The sequence below is a fragment of the Rutilus rutilus genome, assembly GCF_951802725.1.
Source record: "Rutilus rutilus genome assembly, chromosome: 2".
NCBI classification, from domain to species: domain Eukaryota; kingdom Metazoa; phylum Chordata; class Actinopteri; order Cypriniformes; family Leuciscidae; genus Rutilus; species Rutilus rutilus.
The window spans coordinates 19452356-19466120 of NC_140210.1; the positions used below are offsets into that span (position 1 = coordinate 19452356).

The 13765-nt window shown below is 36.7% G+C and overlaps 1 protein-coding gene across 1 annotated transcript in view; it reads right to left on the reverse strand.

The window, feature by feature from the left end:
- Positions 1 to 6152, reverse strand: part of mtus1b (microtubule associated tumor suppressor 1b) — a 45762-nt gene extending 39610 nt beyond the window's left edge. Inside the window, exon 1 of the mRNA XM_084395808.1 lies at positions 5999 to 6152. The gene's annotated coding sequence lies outside the window, so the exon portion shown is untranslated. The remainder of the gene's footprint in view (positions 1 to 5998) is intronic.
- Positions 6153 to 13765: the final 7613 nt, after the last annotated feature.

A 13765-nucleotide genomic window follows, 5' to 3' on the forward strand; every position in this document is an offset into this window, starting at 1 on the left:
CCAGGAGGTCTCCCATCCAGGTACTGACCAGGCTCAACCCTGCTTAGCTACAGTGAGCAACCAGTTTTGGGCTACAGGGTGATATGGCTGTGACAATTAACCAGCGATTGTAGAACTAGTATAGATGTTGCATAAAGGACTTAAAGGGATAGTTCACCCAAACATGAAAACTCTATCATCATTTACTCACTCTCAAGTTGCTCCAAAACCTGTATGAGTTTCTTTCTTCGGTTGAACACAAAATAAGATATTTTAAAGAATATGGGTAACCAAACAGTTGTGACGCACCATTGACTTTCTATATAATTTATTTTCCATACTATGGAAGTCAATGGTGCCCCACAACTGTTTGGTTACAAACAATCTTCAAAATATAGTATTTTGAGTTCAGCAGAACAAAGAAATTCATACTGTGAAATTCCTCCTAATACGGTCCTAAAATAGCATGATTTGTTACTTGCTATTGTTTGGCAACTGCAAAGTGTATCTTCTTTATTTTGCCTAATAGAGCTTGCATAGAAAGTCAGAAAGTCAAAGCTAAAAAAAAAAAAGATTACTAAAAGCTACAAAACATTTTTTATTAAAACCTTCAGAGCTGAACTATGAAGTCTTGCCCAGTAATGTTGATGGAACTACGAATCCCAGCAGGAACAGAAAAAAGCCTCGTGAATTAGCAGTTGAAATGGAAAACAAGAAAAAAACACAGTCTTAAAGTCTTAAAAGTACTGCTTACAACCAACAACAGCCCTGTATATCACTGTACGTTCAGTGATTTTGATATTATGTAACAATTTCTTGCTTCCTATGCGCTCAGCTCAGACAGCAGTGGGATACAGAAAATGACGTACATGACCCTGGCCTGCATAGCTCTCTGAGTGTGTGTAACAGTGGTTGTCCAAGGCCACTATAATCTTCTGAGATTGATAATTACTCTTGCTTTAACATCTCAGATTATAGCAATGATGAGACAGATAGCCAGAGAGAGAAAGTGAGTGAGAGAGAGAGAGAGAGAGACATACTGCAGCAATGATTCTTGCTGTGTTAGGGCCAGTTCTCTTATCCCCGGGGTGTGATGAGAATAAGAGAGCGACATTCGCTTGCATTGGGTTAACAAAGGTGAGGTTACAAGACATGTCACATTTCTCAACACTCTCTGTTCTGGTCTCCACACACCCGACAGATTTGCTTCGTTTTCTATACATTTAGGTGCACATAGACACAATGGATTGGCTAATGACAAAAGCGAGCCCAGTTGTGCTGCACTGCGTGCCTGTCAACTGAAATAACTCAGAGCGGACATCACACGGGGATAGAAAGATCATAAATCTCAAGGCTAGATGCACAGCTAAAATTTGTAAAGAACGGCTATATTATTACTATAAATAAAAGACAATTTTAATAAAAAAATGGTCTCCTCTAACTAAATAAATGTAATTTATTTGATCAAAAATGCACTAAAATTAGCTATATTGTGAAATATTATTAAGTATACCTTCATGCATGCATATTTAAAGTAGGCAATAAATTGTTGCCATTTTTAAAGAAAAAAGATTCCACCCTGCCTCTGCCCCTGCTGAGTGTAAACATGTGCCTGAGGTCACAGGGCAAAAGTTTGCATTTGTTTACATGTCAGGACTGTTGGGATATATTTTAGGTTTAGTCGATGAGCTCTATGATGTAGTGGTGCATGTATCTAACACCCAATAATCATCCTCAAGCTATAGGCCTAGTTTCATCATCATCATCAGATGATGATAATCCAAAACAAATAATCTGCGAAAGATGCGATTCAAATGGACTGAGCATATTAGACATGTAAAAGTGATTTTTGCCACAAACACCTTTCCCCTCTACAATTATTGTGCTTAAACTTAGCTATCAAACATACAAATGTTTTGCTTTCAAAATCCACCAGGTTTAAAAATCTGAAGTTGCATGTGCTTTTAAATGGGAATGGTGCTTTTATGACATCATCACACCAGTGAATGACTGACATCAACCCAGTTTTTTTCACTAGTCTACCCACTGGCCCTCTGGGCAAAAAGAACAGTGAAGCGAAGGGTGGCTAATGCTTCCATCCCTGACAGGATGATCCAGAGATTGAATGTGATGTTCTAGTACTGAACTGAGTGGATTTCTAGAACAATTCTCAGAGCCCAGGGCCCCAGCAGCATCAGAAGATGGCCTGTGAACTTATATATCAATACTGAGCCGTTTCGGTATCGGAAACCCAGGACTTAAGTTTCAGTATGACCTTCTAAAGAGTCACAGTGTTTCTTTGTCAATAGGATACACAATACATGTGTTTTTCCCAACTAAAATGACAACATACTCCCCCCCACTACAGTCTTACAGAATATCTAATCATATTTCTGCACAGCATCTTGAGCATCATTTCACATTTAGCACCTGCATAATTCCCCAGGTTAATATTCATAATTTGGGAACCGCAGCCATTCTGTAACACGGCGTTTAGTAATTAGGTGGATATTTCCATTAACAACGAATCACGTTGATGACCTAGAATGAAAATATTTCAACATGTGAGGACGAAAAGCTTCTATGCCCTCTTAAACCACCAATGAATGACCTGACAAAGCTCTTAGCATCACAACTATTTTTGGCCACTTTTAGCATTGTCAAAATTCAGGCTGCTTAAAAAAAGGAGATAAACAAAAGGCTCCAAAATGCATTTCTTTGTGTTTGCAACCTCTACTGTCCTTATATGACTTAAAGCCTGTGCACACAGCCCTGATCAGCTTTGTAGACGATGACTTAAATAACATAAATTATTAAGGCGGCCAGTTACACCTCCATATAAATGTCATTCTTTCCGAGATGCTGGGTGAGATTATGACACAGTGTCTCAGTTTTCAAGCTAGTCTTTCTCATTCTTCTAACAGCACTCTCCTCAAGTTTCCCTATGAACAATCACTCTTGCATAACATAAAACCCTATTTTTTTTTTATTTGGAAGCTTAATCAAACTATACTGTTAATTCTTAAATGTATTATTCCTCTTGTCACATTCCACTTAAGTCCTAAAAATAGGGGAAGAGGACGGAAGAGAGGTCTCTCTCTCTCAAACATGCAGACACCTGTCTAAGTGCCCTGGTCAGGTAAACGTAGACGCAGCCTGAGGACTAAAGCTGTTCCATTAAAAACTGTTCCATTGAAAACAGCACAAACTCAGAAACAGATGAACTTTGCACAATGTGATAACTTTAAGTATGCGTTCTGATAACAGTCTGGTTGCATTGCACAAGCAGAGCAATACTAATAAAGGTATTTTAAGAGTGATTTTGTATAGTGAAACAGTAAAATAACAGATTCCTCTGTGAACTTTAGATTAAAATATGCATATAGAATGAGTATTAGTCTTTTGTGTCTCTCTCTCTCTCTCCATTCGGTGTAATTATACCGCATAGTTGAGCATTAGCAGGCTGGTGCTACAGCGGTTGAAAAGGTGTTTATTCCCCAAGAGTAGCTCTCGGTGCCAAAACTGATCTCATTGGCTTATTCTAATGCTTGAGCGTCAAGTCCAAATTTGCACAACTCTACACAAGCCATAAACTGACTAGAAGAAAAGCTAAATACATTAAGAAAAAGCTTAAAGGGATACTCCACTTTTTTTGGAAATAGGCTAATTTTACAACTCCCCCAGAGTTAAACAGTTGAGTTTTACCGTTTTCGAATCCATTCAGCCGATCTCCGGGTCTGGGGGTCCCACTTTTAGCATAGCTTAGCATAATGAATTGAACCGGACAAGACCATTAGCATCTCTCTCAAAAAAATGAACAAAGAGTTTCGATAATAATCGTAGATCGTAATAATCAAGAAACTTTGCTGCCGTACCATGGGTGAAGCAGGCGTAATGATATGACGCAGCGCATGCCGCCTGATAATAGGCTACTGAGCTGGGGACTATTATCAGGTGCTGCGTCATATCATTACGCCTGCTTCACCCATGGTACGGCAGCAAAGTTTCTTGATTATTACGCAGGAATGAGAGTATAGTTCCTAGCCATATCAGCCTAGAAAATCGCAACTTTTCCTTTTCCGTCGGTCTTAGTACACGATGTAACTACAGAAGAGTCAAGTTTTAAATAGGAAAAATATCAAAACTCTTTGTTCATTTTTTTGAGAGAGATGCTAATGGTCTTGTCCGGTTCAATTCATTATGCTAAGCTATGCTAAAAGTGGTACCGCCAGACCCGGAGATCGGCTGAATGGATTCGGTAAAACTCAACTCTTTAACTCTGGGGGAGTTGTAAAATGAGCCTATTTCCAAAAAAAGTGGAGTATCCCTTTAAGATCTACTGGTGCTTGAATTCTTAGGCAATCATTAATGAACTAAAAGTCAGAGGACCCTGGGTCAGTTGATATTGATTTAGTCAGTTTTTTTGGTACGCTTAATAATGTTATCCCCAATGTTACAATGAATCTATATGGTGGGTTATACTACAACATAAAATACTAAAACTGACGTAATGCCATAAATATTCTGAAACAAGAATGCACTTGTTTATTTGCAAATGATCAGATATGCAGTGTGCTGTTGTTTGTGAGCTGTAATTACGCTGCTTAGAAAAAAGAAAAAAAAAATGTGACCGCATATAGTGCTCATGGCTATGATGATAACATATTAAAAATAAGTAAAATGAAGCACTTTCAATACATGAGAATGGCAATGGAAAAAAAGCTTTTTAATTTAAGTGGTTGCACAAAATGACAGGCCTCTATGTTATTAGTTGAGCACACATTGAAATTAGTAATTTTAACCGCGCCTAATCATTTATATTCTCCTTTTTTGTGTGTAAAGCTACAAATTAACTTTTTTTTAAACTGAAATCAGCTCAGTCTAATGTTTTGCCATTAGGTTCTTATTACATTCAATATGCTTCAATGCATTTTAGCACAGAGAGCAACTGGGAAATGAGAACTCTATGCAAAATCAAAATGCGATGATGCAGAATTTTTTTATTATTATTATTAAACTGAATTGCCATATACTTGTGCTTACGAGGTTATTGTGTCTGAACACATTTTGAGCCTTTTTAAAGCCTTTTTGTGAAGAAGATCATTTCACAGTCAAACACTATTTTAACCCATCTGTATTAACACATTGATGCAATACATTTAGGAAATTTCACACTGAATATTCTCAAACAGGTAAAGGCACCCTCAATTCCTCTGGATTTCTCTCGGTTCCCAAATACTTCTGTCAGAACCAAACAGTTGCCATAGAGATGAGTCGTCTACTTTGGTATTTGCACTGTCTCCGGTACCAAAATACCCACAAGCCTCTACAGATGACATTATTTTTACAATGCTCCATTAAAAGAAAGATTTATGGGTCAATTAAGTGCAAAAGTGAGGTTAGTGGTTGTGAATTTCATTAGGCTAGGTAGAGTAAGGTATATACAAGTAGGTGCATATACTTACTGAAGCAAATAGTCGTATAACACACAGACAGTGTCACGTCCCTCTAAAGCAGTGATGGTGTCTGGTGCATTTTGACTTTGGTGTGTGTAATGTTTTGGCAAGGAAACAAGCATAAACAGATCAATAGATCACCCTGGTTATGTCAAAGAGCCTTGGAAATCATCCGAAAAGAGGATGCGCTCTAATAACTACATCATTCATATATGCCACAGTGATTCGGATTCTAAGGACAAACACACTTATCAATACCAGCATCACATGCACAATCAAATCAACATTACATTGCATAACTGTACATGTAATTAGTGTGGCACCATACAAAAACATAGATTGGCGAATATGAGGTGCAAATCGCAATATGAACAAACCCAATGCTCCAATAATGTATAAATATCTACATTCCAATCCTAATGTAAGTTATTAGACCGTGATTGTTATTGAAAAAGCTCCTGCTGACCATGAAAATATCCCTCTCATACATACAGCTGAAGAAAAGTTAGAGGCTCTGTCGTGCAACTACGCAATTAATGATTTACATGTGACAGAAAACGTACCTGCTTTTCAAGTGTTTCCAATCAGTCCTAGAGTGTATTTCATCTTATCAAAACGCACATTTTCCACAGGTAAACCCGTCCCGGACAGAGTGTTCTGTTTCATGTGATCCTGCCAGCAAAAGCACTGCAAGAGCGCAGTTTCAGACTGAGCGGAGACTCACAGAGAGAGAGAGAGAGAGACCCCTCCCCTCTATCTGTAGCTGCAGCCAAATCGTGCCGCAGTAACCAACCAGAATTGACTCTGTGTGTGTGTGTGTGTATGTGTCAGAGAGCCAGTGACTTTTCGGAGGTAGCCCTGGAATGCATTTTTCTCCCCTTACCCAGAACCCTCCATGCCAGCATACGCAGCAGCAGGGACAATCCTTCCTGCTCTGCGACATACGCATAAACATCACATACAAATACCATAAATCACAAATAAAACTGTTGAAGGATGCTGGGGTTTTCGCGGCAAACAATGAGTCATAAAGCTTGAAGTTCATTGCTGAATAAGAATGTCTGTGTGTGTGCATGTGCATATGAGTGTGTGTGGTCCAGGTCTCCATGAGGAAAACAGCTTATAAATCATAGTGATACTAAGTGATGTTTTTGAAAATGTAAAGCAGCCTACAGTATAAAAATCATTATGTCTATGAAAAGTCCCATAAAACACGTGTGTGTGTGTGTGTGTGCGCGCGCGTGTGTGTGTGTGTGTGTGTGAGCGTATGGGTGGGCAGATTACCTCCTCCTGGCTGCAACTTCTGTAGAAATAAGGGGCCCTCCTGTGTGTATTAGAACGCGTAGTTGCTAAGCAGCAAAGAGTCTGTCCATGCAGTTTTAGACCTGGTGGATGAGAAAGAGAGAGAGAGAGAGATGGTGATCATATGACAAACGAAAAGACAATATAAAATGTGCCAGTTTCACTAAAGTTGGTCTTAACTCAAAATGGGAGATTAAAAGCCCACACAAATCTGCTCAGATTAACAGTGATAATCCATCCGAATGCATGTTCATTGAGTTCACAGCTCCTCTGGATACACTTTCTGACCACAATCACCTCATCATCAAATTATTATCAATAGTAGTATTATTATTGTGTACACTACCATGCAAAAGTTTGGGGTCAGTACGATTTTTTTTAAATGAAATTAATACTTTTTAGTCGGAAAAATGCATTAAATTGACAAAAAGAAACAGTAAAGACGTTTACAATTTTGCTAAATATTTCTATTTATAATAAATGCTGTTCTTTTGAACTTTCTATTTATTAAAGAATCCCGAATGTATCACGGTTTCCACCAAACAATTATGCAGCACAACTGTTTTCAACATCGATAACAATACGAAATGTTTCTCGAGCAGCAAATCAGCACATTAGAATGATTTCTGAAGGATCATGTGACACTGAAAGACTGGAGTAATGGCTTTAATTTGTGTAATTTCACAATATTACACAGTATATTATTATATTGCAGATTATTTAAAATAATCAAAGCCTTGGTTGAGACTTGGCGACCCCAAACATTTGAACAGTAGTGTATATTGAATATAGTGATATTCACCATGGTCAAAACAATTTTGGTTTAACCAAATTCGTCAATATAATGAAAGTCTCAAGTTTTGCTTATGCTAATGGCTAATGATCCAGACAAAAAAAAAAAAAAGTGTTCAAAAGTAATTTTAAAGGAACACTCCACCGTTTTTTTAAATAGGGCTTATTCACCTTCTTTCCTACATTAAGATAGGTGGGCAAATGCATTTTTGTCTCAGTGCATGCATTGTTTTAGTTTGACAGGGTCAGCGCTAGCTTAGCTTAGCATAATGAATGGAATCCTTTGTTGCCAGCTAGCATGTCCTGAGTAAAAGTAAAAAAAAAAAAAAAAAAAAAAACTAATTACTTCTTGTGGCCTGCGTATTCACAACAAGTACAAATAGTTAACACTAGGTGATTTCCTAGGCAGATATTGACTTCTATATTAAGGACTATATTAGGGGGAAGCACAGGCAATTTTTTTATTTTTTAATATTACTTTTACTCAGGACATGCTAGCTGGCAACAAAGGATTACATTCATTATGCTATGCTAAGCTAGCGCCGACCCTGTCAAACTAAAACAATGCATGCACTGAGACAAAAATGCATTTGCCCACCTATCTAAATGTAGGAAAGAAGGTGAATAAGCCCTATTTCAAAAAACGGTGGAGTGTTCCTTTAAGGCAAGTCAGTTTACTCTGTGGCCCTAATGCTACCATCCACTAGCAAAATATACTTTATTTGCCAAAACAATAGTATTATAGTTTTTGCTTCTGAAGTTCTGAAGACTGAGTTGCATCCCAAATGACTGTCTATACACTATGCACTTATGCACTATGTACTCAACCATGCAGTGTATGAACTTTATAAGATTTTTTGTCATTCGACATTGGAGTCTGATATCCCTTCCCCCCTCCACTACGTAAATAAAGCTGCAACAGTTGTCCAACATTCCACACTGCGTTTTTTTTTTTTTTTTTCGGTTAAGTGCTTCATCCAGGTATTAAAAGTGCACTTTTTCTTTTTGGAATTTTCAGTGTGAACACAAAACTTGCACTATTTATACTACAAAACGGCAGAATAGTGCATAAGTACGCGAATTGGGACACACCTTAATTCACACAAAAATACACCATTGTCTCTGCCTTACAGTCAAAGAGATATAAACATTGAGGAGAGTATAAGAAACTAAACTAATGATTTTAGCACAATGCTAAATGGCTACAAGGGTGTTCTGGGTGGTTGTTTATTGGCCCAAGTTAAAATAGCACACCAATTGATATTCTGGCTTAATAGTGGTGTGAGAGCTGCTTTATCAGTGAACTGTGGTCAAGTGGTCAATAATAGACTATGGTATCTTCAGTCTCACAGCTGGTTTTCCAGATAAACTCCATGAATTCGTGCCAAGCTTATCATATTAGACGCCAAGAAAACACTGCTGACATGCACTGAGACAAAACACACACAACAAACAAACCAAGAGCATCAGTGAAGAATGAAGCTGTGGAAAGATATTTTGTCCACTTCACAACACAGTCAACTAGTTATTATTCAGCTTGTACAGTCTTACTCACAATGAACCAGCGTTATTCAGAAAGAAAAAAAAACTTGAACGCATAACACATTATGTGTAGACAAACACATAACTACAACGACACACACACGGAAACCCCAGCCAGTGACCATAACCACAGCTGTAACCACTGACATTCAGTACATGTTTTCAGAGTGCTGCGTAACTGTGTGTTTAACTGCTCTTAAATAGACGGTTAGAATGACATCTTTCTGTTTGCCTTCAGTTTCTCCTGCAACGTTCTGAGAGATGACAGTTAGTGTATCGCTCAGTGTTTTTTAAGCTTATTCATCACTAGCAACACTACATGTGCACATACATTTTAACACAAGCACAGACTCATTACTGTGCAATAAATGCTTGACCTGATAATGTTATCAGGTTAAAGATAAATTTGATTTGTTTGTGGAGTTCCAGTGAACCAACAACAGGTTCACTTGGGAGAATGTCAGCGTTCTAGCATACATTATAGCAGATACTCAAACAGTGGCAGAGGACAAAGGTTTCACTTGGACCTACAGAAATGCTTTACCTCAATGGACGTGAACTTTGGCTTATCAAACACCACTATTAACTGTAACAATAAATAATATTAACATTTTTGTAAAGTATTTTTTTGGAATTATATTTTCAATATATCCACATCCCTACATCTCTTGCTAAATTTATTCCAGTGGAAATGAAAATATAAAGAATGTAAATGTATGGGTTTCATATGGCCGATGTAAATATACTGTATATAGGCTATATAATATATATATATATGTGTGGTTAGTTACACTTTATTTTAAAAGGTGTCCTTGTTACAGTGTAAATACACATTTAAATACTGAGTAATAATAATTACTACTAGGTTAGGATGAGGGTTTGGTTTAGGGTTAGTTGAATGTAATTATGCATAACTTACAGTTATTATTACTACATGTAACGTGTAATAAGGACACTGCAAAATAAAGTGTAACCACCATATAAGTATGTATGTATACTGTGTGTATATATATATATATATATATATATATATCATACAATGATAGAAAATAAGGTGTACATAAATTTGTTGAAGTTAAAAGAAAACTTTTTATAAAATATTAACAAAAAATTCACTATTAAAATGAAAAACAGAAATTGTACTATCAAACTGTCAGAACTGAATCAATCACTGTCAATCAACCAAGCACACGTACAAGTGAAGGATAGGACTTTAAATGTGTTCATTTATTCTTTATTTTTAAAAGAAGCGTAAATTCTTAATTTCTTAACCTGGTATTTCAAATGTCAGCAGAGATAAAACTAAATAGAAAATCATATTTAAGTGGTTTTGTGCAACCGAACAGAATGTTTGAGAATCTGCTTTTACAGCTAGCACTTCAAGCCTGGATTCACCAGTGATTGGTGTGTTTGTGTTGCATGGATGGAGCCAGCAGTCTAGATAACTTTCACTCTTTATCGGACTCCAAAGCATTTTAACACCCTCATCCAACACACACACACACACACACACACACACACACACACACACACACACACACACACACACACACACACACACACACACACACACACACACACACACACACACACACACACACACGCACACACACACCCACACACACATTCAATAGCTAGTTCTACTTTAAAAATATATACATAAATAACCTAGGTGCATTCTGCCATGGTCATGTTTAGTTTCATTGTCTTGTTTAGTTTAGTCATGTTTTGCTCTGTCAATGTTTTGCCGGTGTTCTAGTTCATCATTAGTTGCAATGGTCTGATTAGTTTGCACCTGTCCCATGTCCCATTAATCACCTGACCTGTGTATCTAAGTCCTCTGTTTCCTCTGTGCAGTGTTCTGTTTTAATGTTTATGATCCTTGTGTAGTGTTACTGCATTAAAGTCTATTATCATCGTTCATTCTGCGTCAAGCATCATCCTTAGGATTTAAAGGGATAGTTCACCCAAAAATGAAAATTCTGTCATCATTTACTCACCCTCAAGTTGTTCCAAACCTGTATGAGTTTCTTTGTTCTGCTGAACACAAAGAAAGATAGTTGGAAGAATGTTTGTAACCAAACAGATCTCGGTCCCCATTGACTACCATAGTATATTTTTTTCCTACTATGGAAGTCAATGGGGACCGAGATCTGTTGATTACAAACATTCTTCCAAATATCTTCCTTTGTGTTCAGCAGAACAAAGAAACTCATACAGGTTTGGAACAACTTGAGGGTGAGTAAATGATGACAGAATTTTCATTTTTGGGTGAACTATCCCTTTAAACTAAACGCACCCCTGACACATACATGGACAAAACTCCTTTAGGTATTTGGTTACTGCATTCAGTAAAGAAATAGTAGCATCCATCTTCACTTAAACAGAAAGGAAACACAGACACTGTCCTGACCACCCATGCACATGATTCAGCAGCCTGCAGGTCATATGTTTCTCAGGCTCCTTGTATTAAACTAAGAACCTACATAGAAACACCCAGCGCTCTTAGGGGCCTGTGGACATGGGCATTCAACCTGACCACAGACTGAATCAATCACTGTTAAATGTTAAGTTACTAATAACATTTACTCAACAAAAGGCCTGTTCACTTATTTAGTGAAGCAGTAGGGTGAATTCAGGAATGTTTTTCACTTTATGTATATGTATATTCACTTTATGATACAATCTAGAGCACAATTAAAATGTATATAAACATTATGTTTATTTTCCAAAAGTTAAAACAACATGTAAAAGTCATTTGGTTCATAAATTATAAAGCCTTTTATAAAAAGTTATTTTGCAGATCACTGCATATTTTTAATAGAGAGACCGTAGATATAAAATTAATATACTATAGAGATTAATGTTTCTTACAAATGCCTGTATATCAGCCTTAGTTATAATTTAAAAAATGTGCATGTCAGGACACATTTTCCCTACCATCCTCATCCTGGCCAAATCAGATGCCATAGAAACAGGTAAAATGATCATATTTACTCTGTTTTTTTATTTTAAATAATTACAGTGTGACACCCCAACTTTATCTGTTGTTAGACTCCTTGTGCATACAAAAATCTCACTGGATTATTACAATAAATGGCAAAAGTAATGTTTGGAAATGTGAATGATATTTCGCATTGACACTACAGCAAAATATATAAATAACTTAAGCTTAAATCCATTTTCTTTTGTGAAAATACTAACGTGCGTAAGACTTTTGCACAGTACTGTAGCCTATATTGATGTATTTAAACGATTTTTTTTCAGCAAGGACACATTAAATTAATCAACGTGACAGTAAAGACATTTACAATGTTAAAAAATAATGCTGACTTTCTATTAATCAAAAATCCAGATTTTTTTATTTCTTTTTTTTTTATCACGGTTTCTACAAAAACATTAAGGAGCACAACTGGTTTCAACTGCGAACATAAATTTGTAAATATGCTGCAATTTTTTTTACCAAACCTACTTTTCTACATCACTGAGAAAAGAGGACCAAGCGTGAACAACTATGTTCTGTTTCTTGACAGCTCTTGTTAAAGCAGAGTGACGGAGAAAAGATTCTGCTGCCAAGGCAAGTTTTCCATCATGGCCTAATGACTGGAACATCAGCTGGTGTATTGATCATAGACTGTAAATGAAGGCTTTCTAAGCTTAATTTACTGAGACAACTAAGTAAACATATGCAGGTTGATTCCCCCGAAAAGTGTAAACACTGCCTGCCTAGTAACGTTAGACCAGCCCGACACTGCAACGTTGGCTCAAGTTCAACCAATGGCGAGAGTTTGAGGTGATTGTGAAATTGCATATTTCTCAAATTATACAAAACTTAGTGGACTTTGTGAGGTCATAGATTAAGACCAGTATCTATACATTCTATATCGAGTTAACAACATTTACCAAACGATAGCCGAATATGACTTATTTTTATTGTTCTTATTTTATTTTTTGCTCTCGTCTTACCTCAATCTTCACCTACAGTAGAGACTGCTTGTGCTTGTGCGTGACAGGCTGTTGGGCTCATGAATATTAATCCCGTTGACTTGTCTGCGTTGATCTCTTCATTGCGATTTGCTGAAATCAAACAATGACATAACAGCTTGCGTGTTATATTCCTGCCCACTCTTGAGGAGAACTGGTAATACTATAAAACATGCCTTTAAACAGTTGTAACTTAATGTACAAGTCATATAAATTTACTGTACCTCATAATAATTCATATTCATAAAAGAAACAAACAATCATAAAATTATATAATTATACGTGATATGGTGTGGTAAATGTTAAGCCTAAAAGCTGACAGACACGTTAATCCATTTATTGATAGGCACCTAAAAAAAAGAATAATAAAAAAAAAGTTAGTTACAGTCAAAGAGATATGTATAAAAGTTAGGGCTAGTTAGTTTACCAGACGTCCAAGAAAAGTTGGTTTTGAAAATATAAGCCTATAAAGCATTTATCAGAATCAATTAAAATCAATAAATAAGCAACACATGGACATACCAGACTCTGAAGGTCAGTTACATAAACCTGGTGTGTAATGTGGATATGATGTCCCAGTTTTCGAAGCTGTTACCAGTTTTGTTGTCCCATAATAATAGGGGGTTAAGGAATAGAATTGGACTGAAGAAATTTGACAGTTAGGCCTAAACTGCAGTGCAGTAAACAAAAACAGTGAAGCTTTAAACACA